Source organism: Macrotis lagotis, chromosome 2, assembly GCF_037893015.1.
Source record: "Macrotis lagotis isolate mMagLag1 chromosome 2, bilby.v1.9.chrom.fasta, whole genome shotgun sequence".
Lineage (NCBI taxonomy): Eukaryota > Metazoa > Chordata > Mammalia > Peramelemorphia > Peramelidae > Macrotis > Macrotis lagotis.
This window is the reverse complement of record NC_133659.1, coordinates 170,369,556-170,387,922: the sequence shown is the minus strand read 5'-3', so window position 1 is coordinate 170,387,922 and position 18,367 is coordinate 170,369,556. Positions and strand designations below refer to the sequence as shown.

At 37.8% G+C, this 18,367-nt stretch overlaps 1 protein-coding gene across 8 annotated transcripts in view; it reads right to left on the bottom strand.

Moving 5' to 3' along the window:
• The window catches only part of BCAS3 (BCAS3 microtubule associated cell migration factor), an 851,656-nt gene that overhangs the window by 192,305 nt on the left and 640,984 nt on the right, over positions 1 to 18,367 (bottom strand). The window lies entirely within an intron of this gene.

Genomic DNA, 18,367 nt, shown 5'->3' with positions numbered 1-18,367 from the left:
TTAGCATGATGAGGGGACTTCAAAATACTTTCTGATTGATTTTACTAGAGATGAAACTAAGACACAAGAATAGAATGAGACTCAGAGAAGTTTGAATGATTCGCCCAAGTCCACCTAGTGATTGAGTGCCATCATCCAAGTCTACTGAATTCCAAATCAGGGCCCTTTCCACACCAACAAACTGTTCTCTCTGTGAACTTTGCTTCTCTGTATCCTGGAGATGCTTCACATTAGCAGGTGGGAATTGCTCTTTTAGACTTCTCTCTTAATCTCATGAGATATGAATATTGCCACATGAATATTGTAATGTCCAAGGGAGGGTTCTAAAAATATTTAAATAGCTCAATGAGAAAAGGTAAATGGAAGCTCTTTAAGGGCAGGTACCTTTTCAATTTTATTTTCATCCTCCTTGGCACAGGCAAATAAATGGCAGAAACTTATAAAGGTTTTTTTGAATTGAGCTGAATAAAAGTTAATATTCATTTGGGGTGAGGATGTAACTGAATGCTGAAATAAGAATATTACTGAGGGCCACTTACAATAGGAAAATCACTTCTGCAAAACCCATTACTTACAAAATGTCCAAAACCTCTCCATTTTTATAGTGAAACCTGTAAAAGTTCAGGGTCAGATCTTTGACTTCTCCTCCCCTGAGGATAAGGAGATGCCAAAGTCTAAGAAACTGAATTGATACATCTGAACCATCAACCCATTCACAAAGAATGTCCTCATCTCATCCCTTTAACAGTCTTTCCAGATAACATCAAAATATGGAAATAGTAACCCTCTTGCTAAGTGGCAACTAAGTTGACTCTGCTGTCACCTAAATCAGTCTCACTTTTTCCACAAGAAGGAAGATGGCCTAGATGCAGATGAGAATAGGGGAATTACTTTTTAGGATACCAAGGTTAAAAAAACAAATTCTCAGGGAGCTTCACTGGCTCTGGGAAGGCAGGCACATAGATCCATCTGGAAAGACTGTCAAATGAGAAAAATTCCAAGAAATTCCCAACTGATAAAGGAAACATCATTTTGTATCTTGTATTATGCTGCATTAATAGCTTAGTCTGGTCACAGTGGTCTGCTGAAGTGTCTCCCAGTGGAAAAAAAAACAACAACAAAGTAAAACAAAAAGATCCAATAACATTTATATTACTCTGACATCACAAAGACAAAGAATGCCAAGTAAGCAGCACAGGAAGGGAAGGAACATTAAGACTAAAATGGAATTTAAGCAGAATTTCCCACCCTTTTGATTTCTTCTCTCAAGAAAAAGAACATTCGCACTGAACTTTCAGGATGAAATCTAATAGGACAAGAAACAAAATCATCTCAGCATAGCATCAGGCATTTAATTAGATAAGTAGCTAAAAATTGTTTCACTTAAGGTGGAAATATAAGTTGAAGAGGGAAACCCAGTGGAGAAATGTTAAGTTCTGACACTCTACTTCCCTCTTCCCAAACCAGGTCAATTCCATGTATGGTAGACTGTGTGGCAGAATGGAAAAAGAGTCAGATGTTGAGTTAAGAAGATCTGAATTTGAATTCTGCCTCAATTATTTATTAGCTATGCCACCAGGGCAAATCATTCAACTATTTTCAGCTTCAGTTTTTCTTCTCTGTAAAATGGGGAATAATGATAACAATTGCTTCATGGAACTGTTTGGAGGATCAGCAAAAAGGTTGAACTACAACCTCTCATAGCTCTTCCATTCTGTCATTCTGTGCTTCTATGATGACATTAATAAATGACTCAGGAAAATATCTCATGAGATTAAGAGAGAAGTCTAAAAGAGCAATTCCCACCTACTAATATGAAGCATCTTCAGGATACAGAGAAGCAAAGATATGGTTCCCTGTTTTATACTAGGTCTAACCAGCAGAAAGAGATCATAGGATTATAGGATTTAGAGCTGAAAGAGCCCTTAGAAATCATCTAGTCTAATACCATCACTTTGCAGATGAGGAAACCAAGGACCAGAAGTGCCAAGGTCACAAAGATGACCCCAAACAATTGAGTTCTCTATTCTTCATGTTGCCTTCACACACAAAAAAACTGGACTACTACTGAAAAGGCTGTAGTGGGCTTTCATTCCTCTTTATCATGTTCAATGACATGAGAAAATACTGTATCCATTGAACATGTTACTTTATTCCTTCTAAATCCTTTTAAAATATACTTTAAATCATGGTTTCCTGTTTATACAACTTCTTTGGTTAAATATTACAATGTGTCTACTTAGGAGTTTTTCTAGTAATTTCTCAAGAAGATTAAATTGAAGAGAAAATTTCACAACAAGATAACTAGGGATATTCCTGATCTCTGGAGAGTCGAGGGTGGAGAAGAGGTAGCTTCAATTAATGGGCCAGTTCAGTAAGTTACATGCCAGGGTGCTGACCCCAAAGTACTATGTTCACACTCCATATCTGGAGGAGGTCTCAACACTGGCTTTGGTCCAACCTTTGCCAAGATCTTGATATATTTATAATCTGATAGGACAGCTGATCCTACATTTAGTTTCTTCTGTATATTTGTAATATTTTAATATGCCACCTATTAGAGGCATCTATAATAAAGGTCTGGTCTGGAATTCAGGAAGATCTGGGTTCAATTTTTGCTACTGATTAGCTATGTAACAATGGTTAATTATCTTCCCAAGGCACCAAGCAACTCTCTAAGATAATTACACTCTATTTATAAATGGTATAATTGATAGGCATTATTCTATACAATAATCTGGATATGAAATCAAAGAGACAAGGTAGGTAGAGAACATCATTATCTCAAAGAGTCAAGTTCTAGTGGGATCCATGGAATAAAGTGAGTGGTAGGTTGGGATTAAAGTAGAATTTTGCTATCCAAGGTCATAAGAGTGACCCTTACCTAGGGTAAGCAGAATTTTTGCTTCTGGGCTCCTTGCTTCAAGTCTATTCCTATTCTGTTCCATCCTACATACTGCTGCCTAAATGACTTTGCTTAAGCGTAGATCTGTTCATGTCACCCCCTCACTCTTCTACACAATCAGTTTTAGTGGCTCTGTTTCTTACAATAGTAATAACACCTTCCAACTTCAAGCATTTCTTCTGGCTGTCTCTAAACCTGGAAAGCAGTTACCTCCTCTCCTTTGCCTCACAACATTCTGCTCTTCCTACAAGATGCAGTTCAGGCAGCGAAGGGGGTATTGCTTCATTATCTGTATCTGTATTCCAGGTTCTAGCAGATCCTCACAGAGTTGGTGCTTAAATGAAAGCTTACTAATTGATGCTATCTTTTAGAGTAATAAAATAATGGATTTTTTTTAGAACTGAAAAGAGACATTAGAGATGATCTATTTGGCCTCCACATTTTAGAGATAAAGAAACTGAGGCCTAAAGGACCTAAAGTCATAGAACTCACTAGGCAGGGATGGTACTAATTTAAGGCAGCAATCAATCCCATGCACATTCATCAAATCAGAATACAGTACCAGTCTTGTCCATTGTCCACAGTGACCAACTTAGCCAAAGTTTGGGTAAAATGCCACAAGAGCCTGGTTGTCATAGTGGAACACAGGTGCTCATGATGATTCTCTCAGATAACTGGTAACAATTCATTAAATCACTTAGTCAAAGCTTCAAACATTACCTCTGGAGAGGGCCCTCATCAGTTAAGAAAGACTTGATTAATAGGCAAAACTGGTCCCATGCTTTAGATACCTGGCTAATACTCCAAATAACTGCTTTTTAAAATATATGTCAGGAATATGGTAAAGCTTTCTTTTTTTTTAATTGCTGTTCAGTTGTATCTGATTCTTTGTGACCCTGTGGTTCATAGCACAACAGTGGTATCCATGGTGGGACTTTTTTTTTTGGCAAAAATACTGAAATGGTTTATCATTCTCTTCTCCAAATAAGGCCTTTAACTCATTTCAAAAGGCTGCTTGGCAAACAGGATAGAAAACTAGATTTAGAGTTGGAAAGAGAGTTCAAATACCCCTTACATTCACAATTTAGCTGTATGAGCCATTTAACCTCTCAAAGCTGGCTTCTCTACCTATAAAAAGTAGATAATATTTGTACTACTGATAGGTATACTGCCAAATTCCCAGGCTGACCATTTCTTTTTTTTTTTTTAGATTTTTCAAGGCAATGGGGTTAAGTGGCTTGCCCAAGGCCACATGACTAGGTAATTATTAAGTGTCTGAGGTCAGATTTGAACCCAGGTACTCCTGACTCCAAGGCCAGTGCTCTATTCACTGTGCCACCTAGCCACCCCCAAAGCTGACCATTTCTAATGGTGGTACACAAGTTATGAGTTCCATAACTGTAACCTCTACAAATAAAGGTGATGCTCTTAAATCTAACATAGAGAAGAAATTAATTTCTCAATACAAGAAATATTATGAATATTTTCCTATTAGCACGAATGTATATTTTCTAAGCCATCTGAGTTCTAAATGAAATAAATTTTTTATGACATTTTATTTTATTTTTTCCAATTGCATACAAAATAGTTTTCATCATCCATCTCCTTGATAAGCTTTTAGTTCCACATTTTTTTACCCTCGTTTTCTTCCTCCCTCTCCATGGAAGTGAACAATCCACTGTAAGTTATGCATGTAAATCATCCTTAACATATTTCCATATCAATATTGTGAAAGAAGAATTAGAATTAAAGGGGGAAAATGAAGAAAGAAAGAAAAGGGAGTTTGAAAAAGTGAGCATTTTAGGCTCTACTCCATGCAAAAAAATTTTAGAATAAAGAATGGGTATAAAATCTTGTCACAGAACAGTGCAAAATTAACTGATTGACTTGCATAGTGAAGTCATAAATTTAGAGCCGGAAGGGATATTAGAGGCCATTGAAGTTTAGGAAACTGAAGGGCAGATAAATTAAATAAAGTGTCTAAGTTCACAAAAACAGTAAGTTCCTGAGGTGAGAATTGAACTTGGGTACTCCAAATTCTAATTCTAATTCTAACCAAATATCAAACTCCAGGCAATCTTTAAAAAAAAAAAGCACAAGTATATCACTCTGATAATCTCAATTATCTAGAACCCTGCCAAGAATGAAGAATCCAGGAGGATAAACATAAAATGTTCTCTCAACATACACATTTTTCTCATGGAAAACCTCCTGAGGCTGCAAATGTTCAGAAGTATTGATTCTTAATTTACATACCATCCTAACTTATTTTGTATAAAGACACAAGCTGTCCATTAAGGGTGGCAAGCAGGCCATTCTGGGCAAAACACATTATATACAGAGAGGGGGAAAAGTATGAGATAAAGCTATAAAGGGAAGGATTTATATTGAGTTTTGGAGAGGCTGCAATGCCATTCTAAGGATTTTGGATTGCATTTTTTTTTAGGCAACTGGGAGCTATTGAAAGATTCTGAGCAGATGAATAAAATTATCAGATCTATGAATAAGAAGCTTAATCTATTATAGAAAGAAGCTCACAGGCACATGGAATTTAAAACTGCAAGGGATCTTAGGAATCATCTAGTTGCTCCCCTTCTCTTTTTCACATGAGAAAACTGAGGCCTAGTGAGTTCAATGTGGCAGATGCATGAAGGCTGAATTTATAGAAGGGGGGATTGGAAGTAGGAAGATAAGTTAATGAGAGCTGGCAATAGATATCACATATTAAGAAAATTATGTTTCAGAAGATCAGGAAAGTGTAATCTGCTTTACAAGGACTATCATCTAAAACAATTAATATATTTTTATTTATTAAAAATTGGAGAAAATATTCATGATAAAATTTAATTATATTAAAACAATTTTAGATCATACCTCAGATAGTAAGTATCCCAAAGATGGCACCATCCATTCTAACCTTCATACATAGTGGGCCAGTCAAATACTACCGTCTATCCATAAGACCTATGAACCAGGTCTCTGTGAGCTAATGTTTACAAACATAAGGAACCTTTTTAGGTTAGTTTGCAGTTATTGTTATTGTTGGGTCATTTTCAGCCACGACCAACTGTTCCTGACCCCATTTGGAGTTTTCTTAGCAAAGATACTGGAGAGGTTTGCTGTTGTCTTTTCCAGTTCCTTTTACTGAGGTAAACAGATAAGTGACTTGCCCAGGGTCACCCAGCTAGTCTCTGAAGTCAGATTTGACCTTAGCCTTCCTGACTTTAGGTCTGATGCTCTACTGCACCACCTAGCTACTAGGCTCTGTGCTAGGTCCTAAGGAGTACTAGCACAGTATCTTCATTTTTTTTGAATTCTTTCTAAGCTCTTAATGTAAATGCCACCAAAAAAAGGTGAAATATTCAATTCAGGTAACACACATTTTGGATCACTCAGTACTTTCTGGAAAGCAATGTGCTTGCTGAGCTTGCTCTTTAGTCACACATACCCCTCCTTTCAGTTAGAAAGAACAGAAAACCCTGTTTGCCTTGCAAAAAAAAAAAAAAAAGAAAAAAAAGAAAGAACAGAAAAACCATGGAGCCTGACCCAAAGAGAAGGGGACTTTGGTTTCCAGAAAGTTCAATCATTCTCTGCAGCTGAAAAACAGCCACATATTCTGCACAAAAACGAGATGCAATGATAATAGAGTCTTTTAACATTCACTAATAATTAACTTTTCCCCTTTCATTTGGTTGTACTAGTTTACAGACCCAGGAACAGGAATAAACATCCCCGTCACTGGTGTATTAGATCACACACAAAGAGACCGAAGGTTTCAGATGAAGAAAGAAGCTGAAAGTAAACTGATTACACATGCATCAAGTGAAGCAGACACTAAGTATTTCTGGATTGCCAGGGATAAGATACTCACTGTGCTTATTACTATTTCTTGATCCAAAGACATTTAAGCCACTGGTTTCAATTAGACGTTTTAAACTAGTAAAACCACATACATAAAGACATTTTTATAGAACAACTTAAAATTGGAAATATTAAGATGATGACAAAACTGATGAATTTGATTCATTTTCTCACTCAGTCCCTAAAATCATTTGCTGACCCTCAGCAAAGGGGATAGAGGTGGAGAGAAAAACTTAGTGATTACATGAATTAACCAACAGCAACAGAGTCAACAAAACAGACTGGTGGGAATCCTTACAAACTGGGAATTCATGTCATCTGTCTTTTTAGGAAGTTGGGGGATTTGTGGGGACAAATTCATGATGTATGGGGAAACAGTTAAACTGCTGATACCAACAGAGTATGGACTTATATTGAACTCCTATTCTAAGACAAGAAATGAATGAATATAAAGTGCAGCTGGGCAAGTGCTTCATTTAATACATTGCCCAACCATCACCTAGAAACAATGGTAGGTAGTGATCAACCCAAATGAAAGGGATATACAAAAATTCCATCCATCAGAAGGATTGTTTTCTGCCCTCTATGTTGACTGAAAAATCACTGGTGGCCAAGTTCACCCTAGCTCTAGTCTGGATGGATTTCTATAGAGGTAGCTGATAAGAAGTTTTCTGAAACCTGCAGCATGATTCTGAACATCAACTCTACTGTTTTCTTTAATTCGTCATTAACAAATTCTCAGCTTCAATACTCAGGGAAGATCTAATGTATCTGTATATTTACATGCAAGCAGAGACAATAGAAGACAGGGCTCAAGATGCCAAGACATTCATTATTCCATGTCTGTTGGAAACAAAGAAAAATGTTCATCCATGGGGATATGGAGCTGAAGAAGGTAGAGAGTGGTACATATTATGGAACAGAAAATAATTACTCAAGTTTCCACCACAATTATTATTCACTTGTTCAACAAGCATTTATTAAGCATCTACTTTGTAGGGTAGCTAGATGCTAGAGTGGAGAGAACACTGACCTTGAAGTCAGGAGGATGGGAATTCAAATCCAGTCCCAGACACTTGCCACATACTAGCTGTGTGACCTTGGGCAAGTCAATTAACCCTGATTACTTCTCATCCAGGGTCATATCCAGCCAACCTCATTCAAATCTGACAACTGGACCCAGATGGCTCAGGGGGAGAAAATGAGGTTGGTGACTTAGCACAGCACTTCCTCACTCAAATCCAATTCACTTGCTTGTCATGGTGTCACCTCCCTGATGTCATGGACTTCTTCAAGAATGAAGGATAAACATTATTGCAAAGTGGAGGGGGAGGATGGGAAAGGAAAGGATTGGGTTTGGATGTGATCTTACTAATGTGAAAATACTGGAAGGCAATCTACTGACAAACATACATGGATAATAGAGGAGTAGTCTCTTTTTTCAACTCAGTAAGAGAGTAAGAATTCTTAAAGGCTTGAGATGACTTCAGCTTCCTCTTTCAATCTTTCCAAACTTCACTAGGTGATTAATATAGTCTATAGAAATTAGCCCCTTATCTTGAATCTAGCCTCATGTGGGATGAAGTTCCTAGTGTCAAATCTACACAAATGAAGATGTAAAATCTTGAGAAGATTTTGTTGGATTTCCAAATAAATCTGACCAATACTCCTCTCCCATACATTTGAAATATCACTTGTGAGATCAGGAGGATATTTAAATCTTTCCTTAAGTCTAATGTCTTGCTAAAGAGGAGACAAGATAAATTCTTGTTTAACATTAATTTTAAGCTTTATATTGAATTTCCACAAATTTAAGGAATTCTTCAATTCTTTCTTTTAAAATATAGTAGGTAGCAGGTAAAACACTGCAAGGAAAAATAATAATAGCTGCAATGAGCCATTAGAGCACTAAAGTTTGAAAAGTATCCTACATATATTATCTACTGGATTGTCAAAACAATTCTGGGGGTGGGGGGAAGATACAATAGATGTTATTAACTCTATGCTAAAGAACAGGAACTGAGATTCAGAGCAATTAAATGCTACATTTCTTTTATGAAGCTATATAGTATATTAGAAGAATAATCAATGTGGAGACAGAAGTCTTGGATTGAATCCTAGAAATGACATTTAATTTGTGTGGCCATGAGTGTGTCACACAGTGTCTCTGAGTTAAGGTTTTCTCATTGATAAGTATCTTAGATAAGTAAGGTATTATTGCTATATTTAAAAAAGTATCAAATTATGAACTGTGATCAAAAGTGAAACTAATTCTTCAGCAAAAATGAATGACGAATGAGGGGCAGCGAAAGCTTTGCAAAGGCGACCTTTGAAGGTTTATAAATCTGGGGGAGGGGGGAATTAAATTGCTAGTTGTAGCTGTATCCAAGTCTGGATCTGGAAAGGGGACAGTGGAGAAATGCTGCTCAGAAGGAAGGTAAACCCCAAAGGACAGTCTTTGGTCTAATACAAAAATGAAAGGCCTAAGCCTAGAAAAGGGGGGCAACATGAAAGAAGAGGAAATCACAAGAATAATGGTGCAGCAAATCACTTTGCCCAAGGCAATTGCCCAAGCAGACCAGGACTTCAAAGGAAAAGGCAAAGGTAACCATCACCATGCATAAGAATCAGACTGGTGCAATCAGGTCCTTCTAGACCAATTCCAAGAGTCAATGACCAAAGATCAAAGCCACTGTAAATCACCAATGATTAGACCAGTGAATCACAAGATCCAGACTCAAATCACCAATCAGCAGTGAAATAGAAAGTACCAATCATATTATCCAACTAGATCAGGCATGGGTCTGACCTGGGCCAGTGAATAGACAGGGCTCCCAGAATACCCACAGAATACTTTTAATGATTTAAAGGAGAAGGTCCGAGAGAGGAGGGAGTTTACAAACAATCTCATTGAATGTCCTCATTTTACAGAGAATTGACTCTCCAACAGGACCCTCCTGGGAGGTCAATATGGGGATTGAAGCTAGATCTCTAGATTCTCACTGTTTCCTTCTAGTAATACTCTCCCTGTCCTACAGTGCAGTCTTTTGATAAGAGACCAGATTCTTTTGCTCATCTCTTTCAGTTCAGATCCTTGCTATGTAGTTTCCTACCTCCAAATCTGGGCTTCATCTTTCTTTTCCTTGGTCCCCTAAATTGATAAAGAAAAGAGGGCAGATAGAGGGAATAGATCCATAATTCACGTCTATGAATTATGACCATATGGATTCAGGTAAACAGATGACTTAAGGTTCCAAAAGTTCTTAATTAGCCCCATCATCTTCAATTCCCAAAGGAAAACAAAACAACACAATAATCCTCATTTTGTCTGGGTATTTGTGAGCACAAGAAAATAAAATCATTCTTTACCAGTTCTCCATTTCAACCCTGCCCCAGAATAAAAGATAATTTCATTTCTCTCTGACTACTCTAAACCTTGAATTACTCCAGTGATTTTTGCCTTTAAACTCCACCTTCCCAATGTCTTCAATCTTGTCCCACAGATCTAACAAGTACTTAATCCTAATAGGATGAACCCATTGTCCATTCATTATTTAGTTTAATGTTTAAGGCAAACAACCAACGTATGTTAGACACAATATGTTAGACACAATGTGGTCCATGATCTGTATAGGTACCCATGGTAATTATTTTTCTGCCTTTGATTATAAACTCCTAGAAAGTGGGTAACAAGTCTATGGTTTTGTGTGTGTGTGTGTATGCATGTGAAAGTGTTTTCAATCAATGCCTGTCAAAGACAAAATTCATAGCTTATCCAGGAAAAAAGGGAGAGTAATGGCAATACTGAAAACAGTAAAAGGAAAGAGACTAAAAACTTAAAGAAGCAAAGAGGAGCAAATTTAGAAAGCTAAAAGTAAAATGGTTCTTCCTCTCCCAACCCTTACTATCAGATTTATTCCTTAGCAGCTAAAGTCACTCTCCTGCTGGTGACAAGAAGTTAAAGATCTGAAATCTCTGAAGGGGAGATAATAACGTAGCATGGTTGATTGGGTTGGTGAACAGAAAGTTGTGAAATGACTTTAAGTGTCTCTTAGGAGATTTTTCTAAGGCAACCAGAACTATGAAGAGAAAACTGTGAAGCTTGATATAGATGCAGAGAGATTCCGAGGAGGTAGAGCTGTGAAAAGGATGTCTCTTTTCCAAAACTGAAAGGGTCCTTAGGTCTAATTTCAGGAATCTCCAACAGAATGATTCCATTTCAGTAGTTTTTGAGTGATGGAAGAAGCGATGGAAAATGAGACACTGAATTTTTGTATCTAGGCATCTCCACCATTCTTAGTATCATAATTTATCTTCTTTTCCTTCTACGATGTTACCCCCTGGGTTTAGACATCAAAGAAATTAAAAAGAGATTCATTCCTTCCTCCAAGAATCCTATTTTTTTTTAAATAGAGAGTATCAGGAAAGAATCCTTCCTCTGGCCTTCATTTTAGGGATTTGGGCATTTGAACAGCTGGCTGGGAATTAAAGAAACACCAATGAAGCCATTGACTTCATTGCATCTGAAACAGAAATCATTGGACCAAAGCAGACGGAGATGCCCTAATTCACTGGTGTTTTGACTTTCTAAAGAAATTGGATGTGAGCAGAGAAAAATCTCAGGATGTGGAGAAACAGACAAAAATTATTCAGATATATAGGCTGACTTTTCCTTTCCATCTTTTACTCAATTCTCATTTCACTTTTCATCACTGCTAGAAGAGGCAGACAAGTCAGAAGACAAGGTATATGCACAAATTCTGTGAATATGGAACAATCTGAGTCAGATTTCTTCCGTGTTCACCAAGCTCAGAGATCATCACCAGAATATCTAATTTGCTAAACTCTACTTTTTTTCTAATGAAAACCCAAATCTGAGTGATACAACATTTCTGGATAAAAACAATGGGAATAGTAACATGCTCCTCCCCATTGTCTCCCCCCCCCAAGTTCCCAGGAATGGGGTATATTCTTGCCTAGGTTGGAAAAGTTAATCTCTGAATCCCATCTCCAGAACTGTCCAGGTCAGAGATGAAGCAATAGTCAACAATAAGGAGGCCATCTTGCCCAGAAGCAGCTGGATGAAGAAAAGAGGGCATGTCAGATCAGAGCTGCAAGAAAGGGGTTCTCACAGTAGCTCTTTGCAAACCCTCCAAGGAGTTACAGAGCCTGCCCATTAAAACTCTGTTAAAACACTTCTGATGTTGTCAGCAGTGGAGAGCTGAGAGAGCAGTGATCACTGAGATGCTATCTGCCTCCAGCAGTTCCATGGTACTGTCAATACTATGAGCAAGAAGGTACAAGATAAGTAACAATCTAATTTCTACATCAAAATTTCATAAACTCCCTGAGCTTGCAGCACTGCTAATGTGGGCACAAGGAGACCAAGCCAATAGGCCATCCAAAGGACAAAAAAAGACATCTGGGCTGGGGGTCTGTTCCAAAATTTGAACAACCTTCACACTGTAATTTTGGATACTCAAACCTCTGAAGAAAATATGCCCAAGAAAGAGTTGGAGAATTATTCTCCAGGGACCACTCTGGGCATCCTTCAAAGCCCAGGATTTCTGGGTAAAGTTCTTTTCACAGACATCATATATTTAATAATAATAATAATAATAATAATAATAATAGTCAACATTCAGATAGCACTATGCTAAATACTTTACAAATATCTTATTTGATCCTCACAACAATCCTGCAAGGTAGATACTTTTATTATCTTCCTTTTCAGATAAAGAAACTGAGGCAAACAGAGGTGAAGTGATTTGCTAGGGGTCACACAGCCAGTAAGTGTTTGAAGCTGACTTGAACCCCTCTCTTCCTGACTCTAGATCTGGCACTCTAACTACTAAACCCCTGAGAAAACATTTTGCTGCGGCACCTTCCCCTACTCCCACAATAGGGAAGCTTTATTCTGATTCAAATTAACAGCAGGCAAGTCAACAAGCATTTACTAAATATAAATCAATATGCTAAGTTCTGAGGACACAAAGAAAAAAAATGATATTGTCCCTGACCTCAAAGAGCTTACTTACATTCCAAAAACATAGACAACATGTATCCATAAAAATTTATGCTTAATCTAGATACAAAATAAATACCAGGTGGTTCCAGCAGCTAGGAGGAGGCAAGAAGGGTTTCACAACTTAAAGCAACACTTGGGTTTTGTCCTGAAGAAATTGAGGGATTCCAAGAGATTAAGACATGGAGGGAAAGCATTCATTCCAGGTGTGGGGAAAAACAAATGTAAAGGAATGGAGAGAAGAGAGGCTTTTTAAAAAAAAAAATTGCATTCTTCTTATGATTTATTTTTTAAAAATATTTTACTTGTTTTCCAATTATATACAATAGTCATTTCTACCTATATTTTTTGTAAGGTTTTGAATTTTACAATTTCCCCCCCACCTTTCCTTCTTCTCCCCATCCCCTCACAGAAGGAAGTCTGATAATCTTTACATTGTCATTTACGTTTACATACTATACACTGATCAATATTGAATGTGGTGAGAGAGAAATCATATCCTTGAGGAGAAAATAAAATATTAGAGATAGTGAAATTATGTAGTATATAAGTCACTTAAAAAAATTAAGGTAATAGAATTTGGTCTTTGTTTAAACTCCACAGTTCTTTCTCTGGATACAGATGGCATTCTCAGGTGCTCTAAAATTGTCCCTGATTATTGCACTGATGGAATGAGCAAGTCCGTTAAGTTTGATCATCACCCCCATGTTGCTATTACAGTGTACAGTGTTCTTCTGGTTCTATTCATTTTGCTCAGCATCAGTTCATGCAAGTCTTTCCAAGCTTCTCTGAAATCCCATCCCTCTTGTTTTCTAATAGACAAATAGTGTTCCATAACATACATACCAAAATTTGTTCATCCATTCCCAATTGATGGATATTCATTCAATTTCCAATTCTTTGCTACCACAAAAAAGGGTTGCTATGAATATTTTTGTACAAGTGTTTTTCCCCAAAAAGGTGGCTTTTGTATGGAAAAGCAAATAGCACAATTAGGGCCAGGCCACAGAGTGTGTAAACATGGGAGAGGACTGGAAATATAGGGAGGGTCCAGGTGTCAAAGAGAGGAGTGGGTACTGGGAGCCACTGAGTATGGAGGGGTCAGGAATTGAGGAAAGGATGGGTAACATGATCGGATCTGCAGCTGTGTGCAGAATGGAAGGGAGTGGGGAGAGACTGCTGCAGATAGACCAAGTGCGAGGTGATGAGTTATGTCAGAAGAGAGGAGGATTTATATGGAAAAGATATTATGGAGGAAGCAGTGATAAAATTTGGTGTTGGATTGAATAGGTGAGACAAGTGAAAAGAAGACACCAATGCAATGCCCAGGAAGGAAAGGGGTGCCTCTCATAGTAAAAGGGAAGTTTGGAAAGAGGTGAACTTGGGGGGAGAGATGAATCCTGCTTTGTATATGCTGAGTTGGAAATGCTTTGGGAAGATCCAGTTGGAATACCTAAGGGACAGTTGGTGGTGCAGAATCAGAGCTTGGGAGAAACATCTGGGCTGTATACAGACCTGGGAGACATCTGCAAAGAGATGGTCATCGAATCTAAAGAAGCTGATTGATGGGACTACATATGTGAGAGTGAGGAGTACGATTGCCCAATCCAGAGTCTTTGAACTTGTCTTTTAAAAATATTTTTGAAACTGTTTCAATATAATTGGTTTCAATGTAATATTCAGCATTTTATTTTTTACTTTTGAAACACTAATTCTGAAAAGAAGGTGCATATGCTTCCCTAGATTGTCAAAGGGGTCTATGACATAAAAAAGTTGAGAATCCCTGATGTAGAAACAGTAGAAAAGGCCCAAGACAGAATCCATGTGACCCAGAGTTGAAATGAATGAGGAACAGCAAAAGAGAAGAACCAATAGGTTCAAACGGAGGGCCAGTGGGTGGAAAATTATCTCAAGAAAACCCACAGAGGGGGTACTCAAGAGCAGAATAGAACTCAAGAAGAGAAATGATCAATGACATCAAAAACTGCAGAGAAGGAAAGGAAAGGCCACAGTAAAAGAAGAAGTCATTAGATCTGGAAATCAAGAGATTACAATGGTGACTTTGGAGAAAGTAGCTTCAATTGGGTGAAAGTCAGAACCCAGTTTAGAAAAGTGTGAGAAAAGGAATGATGCTACCAAGTGTCGATGGTCTTTTCTTTTTCCTAAAGATTTTGGCTGACAATGTTTGCCACATGCAAGGTATGATGTGAGGGATTAGGGTTACAAAGACAAAAAAAATGAAGAGTCAATGCCTTCAAGGAACAGACATTCTAGTGGGATGATACATGTGTATAGATAAGCAAATACATCACAATTTCAGAAGGAGAGAAGACTACCAACTAAGAAGAACTGAGGTAATGGAAAAGAAAAAGGTGGTCTCCAAGGTGTATGGGGAAGAAATTTAAAGATTCTAAGAGGTAGTTGGGTTGAAGGAGTGCAAATTCAGGCATAGGAACTGACAATGGAGACATATATACGTGTGTGTGTGTGTGTGTGTGTGTGTGTATATATATATATATATATATATATATATATATATATATATATACATGAATATATATGATACAAAAAATAGCAAATATTTAAGAACCTACTATGTGCAAGGTACACTGCAAGAATACAAATACAAAACCAAAATGATTTCTGTACCCATAGAGTCTACATTCTTTGAGGGAAAAGCAGCACATACATGGATAGGTATGTATAAAATGATAAAAATTTATTTGGGGTGAGAAGAAGGGACTAAAGGTCCTATGCAGAGGTAGTGTCTGGTCTGTACTTTGAAGGAAGCTAGGTTTTCTATAAAGATTTGAGAAAAGAGTGTATTTTAGACCCAGAGAACACTATGCAATGGTAGGGACAGAGAATGGAATAGCTAATGTTTCAGGTTGACTGGAAAAGAGATTATGAGTAGGGGAATAATTCTGAGGAGCTTTCTTTTGGTATGAAACAGAAGAAGAGACAAACTCAACCCACTAAATGTTAGGGCTGGAGAGCCCTCAGAGACTTAGGCAGTCAATTCAACTCTCTTTGTAGTCATCCCCCTGTTTTTTTTCCTTTTAACAAATGAGCAAACAGAGGCCAAGAAAGGTAAGGAAACTTGCTTAGAACTCAGATGAATAGTGTGTGGTAAGGAGAAGGGCAAGGATGAGAAGAAGCCAAGGACAGATTCCCAGACAGGAGAAATGCTAAACCAGCCCTGCACACAAAGATGTGAGTTCTTTGGCCTAAGTGACACTGTTGGGGTTGAAAATATGCCAAATAAGTTGGTCTAAATGTAATAATTTGAAGCCATTAGGTATATCTTGCCATGAATAACATGCCAGGAAAATCATTTAATAGCACCCTCTTCCAATAAGCCCACTTGGGGAAATAAATCCTAGTTCATCCCCTAAGGCCCAGAAAACGTATGTGGCAAATCAATCAGTAGTGATTAGTGGTCCATAATGTAAAATATCAGAATAAAGTGGAAAAATTTGATTTATCATCTGGATACTTGGTTTATATGAAAAGAATCAACTAAACCTTTCAGTTATCTTGTGCATAGTACAGACAGATCCATCTCTGACTCCCAGAGTATCTGCCTTCTTGGCTTTCCTTCACACAGATGGGCAGTCTTCTGGCAGCAGAAGAGAAAAGACAGAGGGTAAAAGGAGTGGACATAATCCCACCTGCCTATTAGTTTCTTTATATGGGAGCCTTGGCAACAGACATGTAGGCCAATGAGCATAATGTTTCCAGAGGAATTTAACTCAAACCAAAAGTACATACTGGTGTCAGGATCTTCCTGTAGAGACCTCAAATGGACAGTCAATCTGGGGAAGCAGTTCATTTTGACAGGCAAAGAGAAATAAAAGCTCAGGAGGGTTCTTGGTCACTCGGTTAAGGTAAGAAATATTATCTTTCTTATTTTTAGGGTTTCTGATCACCTGGTAGTAGGAGCTCAAAATGGCAGGAAGGAGAAGTTAGTATAATCATCAGAGGAAAGGAGAAAACAAATTTTGTGTAAGCTAAATTAATTGAGGGGGGGCACAAATACATCCTCCTCCCCAGGGCCCATATATTACATTTCTTCCCTTATCCATCTTGGCTCTCCCTTCTGTCCAGGATCAAGATTATGACACCACCCAATGAGGCTGGGGAGCAATGGGATCAGGATATTTTAAAAGGAGAGAGACTTCTCTGGGATCAGATAACCCCAGCAATCCAGACAGTAATGAGCCTGACCAAATTACCAGTAGCAAATAATAGAAGTGCTAATTCGAAAGCACGCATGCCTCTTTGGAGGAGACAAACCTGGCTGCCAGCCTACTGCTCCAGAAGACTTGAATGCCACTTTGATATGGACGTGTATGCTACTATGGGGTGTGTGTGTGTGTGTGTGTGTGTGTGTGTGTGTGTGTGTGTGTGGTAGGGGAATGGAGAAGAAGGGAATTTTGGAGTCTAGAGCAAGAATGTGACACAGAAAAATAATTCAGAAGCAAAATCACCAAGTAGGAAATCTCCATCCTGCTATCAGGTCTGTAAAATATAACTTTGAGACAAAAATGCTGCATGCCAAAATGGGGTCTGGGTCCTGGGAATCTGCCCTTCATCTATCTACCCATGCCTTTAGTTGCTTCAAATATCCACCACAGGGGAAAAGGAAATTTCTTCTCTTGGGGGTTATTTTATTTTATTTATTTGTTTATTTATTATAAGGGTGCTGCCTAGTCATCCCCACCATGGGGGTGAAACCTATGCAGTTACAAACTCTTGGTACTTTGAAAAGCATTTCTAAAAATGAAGGTGGAGGTGGGGGCACTGGTAGAAAAAGCATGATGCGACACTGGTGGAACTAGGGTTCCCATATGCCTAGACTACATAGCAAGTCATTTTTTTAGGGAGGATCTGGTGTCAGGCAGACAAGGCTTTAATAACAAAAGCATGTTATTTTTGGTGAAGCACACTGAACTTCTGAAAAAAAGGTTACTTGAAATTTACCTTAATTGAATCTCAAAACAAAAACAAAAAATCTGCATGATATATAGATCATGAATTATCCCCATTTCCCATATGGGAAGACTAAGGCTCACATCTGAGCCTCATCCAGTTCAGGGTAACAGGGACTTGATCCAAGATCAGTGCTCTTTTTACTCTACCTGACCAGTTTCAAACTATGGCCTTGAAGCAGGTAAATGGACAATTCTTTGTAATAATCCCTTAAGGACAGAGGTTCAGAATTAAAGATCACAATGTCAGGTAAGTAGAAAAAAGTTAATTAGTAACTCAGGATCCCAAACAACTAGTTTTGTGGTCTACCTTCTTAACCATGAAAATGACCAGCCCAGTTACAGATTTTTTTTCTTCTCTCCTATGAAGTCCTAGATTATAGGATTGTAAATGGGAAGGTATTGCCTCAAAACTCATTCTTCTCATTTCACAGATGTGGAAACTGAGGCCTAAAGAAAATAAATAACTTCTCTAAGGTCACCCAGGTAATTTAATGCCCTAAGTTTTGTCTTCCTTAAAAGAATAGCTATAATAATTTGAAGGAAAAACAATGAAAGAAAATAAACTGCAAGTAAGCACTGTGA